At 43.2% G+C, this 4,298-nt stretch overlaps 1 non-coding gene across 1 annotated transcript; it reads left to right on the top strand.

Moving 5' to 3' along the window:
* The first annotated feature begins 2,454 nt into the window (after nucleotides 1-2,454).
* Nucleotides 2,455-2,561, top strand: LOC118483540. The gene has a single exon (XR_004870830.1). It is a non-coding gene; the product is annotated as a small nucleolar RNA R71 (small nucleolar RNA).
* The last annotated feature ends 1,737 nt before the right edge of the window (nucleotides 2,562-4,298 follow it).

Genomic DNA, 4,298 nt, shown 5'->3' with positions numbered 1-4,298 from the left:
GGGGGTACCTGGAAGACGAGAACCCAGTGAACAAAATCAACTAAAACCCATTTACAGAAAGAAAGATTGTGCGAAATCTCACTTAGGGTTTGTTGATTTGACAACGGAAAGCTTAACAATTGAAGTGAAATTGGTGGGTTTTGAACAATTTTGGTTGAATTAAACCTTTGAAGCTTGAAATTAGGTTAAAACGGAGAGAAATGTGAGTGTGTGAGAGAGAATTGGAGGTGTTTAGCGGTTCCAATAGAGTTTTGTGTAAGGCTTGTGTTTAGGATTTTGCAAAATTTCAAGGTTTTAGCATCCCCCCCCCACACTTAAATTACACATTGTCCTCAATGTGTCCAAAAATAATATTTTTGGTTGATTAGAATGTATAAAAGTATGTTAAAAAGCAAAGATTTTTGTTACTGGCATCCTGGACACGGCCCCGTGTTCACCGGGCACGGCCCCGTGGTCAAGTGCCAGTAACAAAAATTACAGAATTGAAACAGAAGCCTGGACACGGGGGCGTGTCCGCTGAACACGGCCCGTGTCCAGTTACCTTAACTGGGTGATTTTTCTGCAGGGGCTCAGCACGGGGCCGTGTTGGTTGGGCACGGCCCGTGTTGAGCCTTCTGTAATGGAGATTTTCGTCGGGTTGCTCTGTTCTTCGTGCATGGTTCCATTTTTTTCTCGTTCCCTTTTTCATCCATTACCACCATGAGTGTGTTTTATTCTGCAAAAATTAAAAGATTAAACTAAACTAAACTAAGGATAGATCCGCGGAATGCCTCCGTGGTGCGCCACGTTTATAAGGGTCCTTGGCTAGACCCGATTTCTGGTTATATATCTTCTGAGTGGAGTGCCTTGCTTCCCAAGTTACACCGTCGGAGAGCGGCATCCAAGCTTGAATCAATAACCTTCATGTAATTGACTGGGTCGTCGTCCTCTATTTTCTTCCCAACTTCGAACTTCACCTCATCGTCCCCATACCTCAAAGTCAGTGTCCCTTCATTCATTTCTACCACTGCTTGTGCTGTGGCAAGGAAGGGTCTCCCTAGGATAAGGGGGACCTCGGTGTCTTCCTCCATGTCGAGTATGACAAAGTCAACGGGATAAACGAATTTGCTTACCTTTACCAAGACATTCTCGATGACACCTTGTGGGAACTTGACTGATCGATCAGCGAGTTGTATGCTTATTTTTGTAGGGCTCGTGGTTCCCAAGCCAAGCCTTTTGAACATTGATGAGGGCATGAGGTTAATGCTAGCCCCTAAGTCGGCCAAGGCATTGCGAACGGGTGATTCCCCTATTGAACATGGAATCGTGAAACTTCCGGGATCGATTTTCTTTTGGGGTAGTTTATTGAGTACGAGGGCAGAGCATTCTTCGCCTAAATTAACTAATTGCAAATTTTCAATTTTCTTTTTATGTGTAAGGAAGTCCCTCATAAATTTAGAGTATTTGGGCATTTGGGTTAGGACTTCGATAAAAGGAATATTGACATGCAATTGTTTTAACAAACTTTCGAATTTTGCGAATTGCTCATTGGTTTTTTGACGAATTAACCTACCGGGGTATGGAACTCGAGGAGCCTTGGTAGGTTCTGGTGATGGGGGAGAGTTCTTTTCCTGCAGATGTGTTGGCATTGTTTCTTCCGTTGGTGGAGGTACTTCTGCAGGCCCTACGGTGCGGTTTCGTAGTGTGATGAGGTGAACTTGCGCCTTTGGGTTTGTTTCGGTATTGCTAGGTAATGCGCCTTGCGGTCTCTCGGAAAAATTTTGTGCTAGTTGATTTATTTGTTTTTCTATGTTTTGAATGCTAGCTTGTTGATTCCTAAAATTAGATTCTAATTGTAGAAATCTTTCCGAGTTTTTCTTATCAGTGTCGGAGACGAGGCGAGATATAGTATCTTCGAGCCTTTCTCGTCCACCTTGTTGTTGAGTGAAATTTTGTGACTCATTTCTTGATTGCTGAAAGTTTGTTCGTTGGGTTTGTTGGTTACTACTATTGCCGGTTTCCCTCCAACCAAGGTTTGGGTGGTTTCGCCATCCTTGGTTGTAAGTTCCCGTTGGAGGACCCGACGGCCTAGGTCTATTATCAATGTAGTTTACCATTTCTTGTTGATCGTCCGTTTCTTTCATGCAACTCCAATTTTCATGTGACCCACCACACCCTTCACAAGCCATAACCGAGACTGTTTTTGTCATTTCTAATTTTTTTATTTTTGAAGAAAGGGCCTCGATTTGGGCTTGTAAAGAGGTGCTTTCGTCGACCTTATGGGCGCCCGGGGCGATAGACTTATTTCCCCGGGGAGTGTGCCATTGAAAATTGGTTTGAGCAATTTCCTCAATTTGATTATATATTTCGTGTGGGCGTCGATTACCTAAAAGTCCCCCGGAGCTAGAATCAAGTGTTTGCCTAGTGTGTGGCAACAATCCATTGTAGAAAGTGGATACTTGTTGCCATATTGCGAGGCCATGATGGGGACACTTGCGTAATAGCTCCTTGAACCTTTCCCATGTTTCATATAAGGATTCCCTGTCCTCTTGTGAGTATGTGTTAATTTCAGCCATTAATTTAGCAGTTTTAGAAGGAGGGAAATACTTATATAGAAACTTTTGGGCTAGTTCATCCCAGGTGTTTACCGATCCAGCTGGGAGGGTGTTGAGCCAAGCTTTCGCTCGGTCTTTTAGTGAGAACGGAAACATACGGAGGCGTATGGCGTCGTTTGATGCTCCATTGATCCGAAAGGTATCACATATTTCTAAGAAATTAGTTATATGTAGATGAGGATCCTCGTCCGCAAGCCCGTGGAAGGTTGCGGAGTCTTGGAGCATTTGTATCAAATGCGGTCGAAGTTCGAAGTTATTGGCTTCGACATTCGGAGCATTGATAGCGGCGCCTAGATTACCTACGGTGGGCCGTAGATAATCCATAAGGGTACGTTGGTCCGCCATTGGGGGTGGATCACCCGAAACCTTCTCTTGGTTTTTGGCTTTTAACCTTTTTCTGAGAAAGCGTTCGGGTTCTTCTAGCGGTTCTTTTATGTCTTTATTGGAACTGGAGCTCATACACTACGTGAGGATGGTGTCGGGTTCCAAGTCCTGCAATAAAAACAAAAAAGAATGTCGGTCAGAAGGTTCACCACGGCCCCGTGTTGAGCGAACACGGCCCGTGGTCGGAAATACAGTGATTGTTTTCCAGATCCCAGTTACTGGAAGTTGGACACGGCCCCGTGTTGCACCGGCACGGCCCCGTGGTCAGCCTTCTGTAACTTTGAAAAACAAAAACTGCCAGTAACTTTGCTGAGCACGGCCCGTGTCCGACCAGGCACGACCCCGTGCTGAGCTCTGCAGAAGCTGAAAATCTAAAAAAAAATCCTAAAAATTAAAGAAAAATAAAAATATGATTAGGCCGTTGATTCCTAACTTTCTTAAAATCCTTGTGTCCCCGGCAGCGGCGCCAAAAACTTGATGCGTGTTAGTGTGTATATATTTTTGATGTGTATTTAAGCCCTTTTTACACTTTTAGCCAAGTTTTAAATTTATAAAACACGATATTCACTAACACTAAACACACATATGGGCAAGTGCACCCATCGTGGACGTAGTATAGTGTTGGTAAGATACCGAGGTCGTCCAAGGACACAAGAGCTTTTAGTACCAGTTTATCCTCAACATCTAATCAAATCAAAAAGTTAGAAAAATGTTTTAAACTAAGAAAAATAAAAACTAACTAAATGCTGAAAATAAAAATAAAATAAAAAAAACAGATAGACAAGATGAATCACTTGGATCCGACACGTGTATTAGTATAACCTTTGATTATTTTCGCACTTTTGCACTTGTTTAAGAGATTATCTTAGTTATTGTAGTAGGCCCCTCTTTTGAAGGCGACGTTACCCTCAACCCAGTAGTTTGAGTCAGCAAGGATACAATCCTAAAGGGTCGGATTATTGAAAGATAATGAATTAAGTTATTAATGCAAATTATGGTAGGCCCCGCTTTTGGCGGTGACGTTACCCTCGGCTAAGTAGTCTGAGTCAGCAGGGATACAGTCCTAAATAGCCGGGTTATAGTATTAATAGTAGTTAACTTATGAGGGGGTCAAAGAGTTTGGATCCCCGCCATCCAATACCTATGGGCATTGAAGGAGATCCTACTAAATTTGACCCAGGTCCCAAGCAGGACCTCTAAACGCTGAACAAGGGCAAGACCCTTACCAAACCGTTCCCTTAACCCCCGACCAGGTAGCCAACATACCTCCATATAGACCGTGGAGATATGAATGGTGAAAATCTTTTATTTTATATAGAC

This window comes from Helianthus annuus, chromosome 10 (genome assembly GCF_002127325.2).
Source record: "Helianthus annuus cultivar XRQ/B chromosome 10, HanXRQr2.0-SUNRISE, whole genome shotgun sequence".
NCBI lineage: Eukaryota > Viridiplantae > Streptophyta > Magnoliopsida > Asterales > Asteraceae > Helianthus > Helianthus annuus.
Note: the sequence above shows the minus strand (reverse complement) of the source record. Positions and strands in the feature narration are given on the sequence as shown.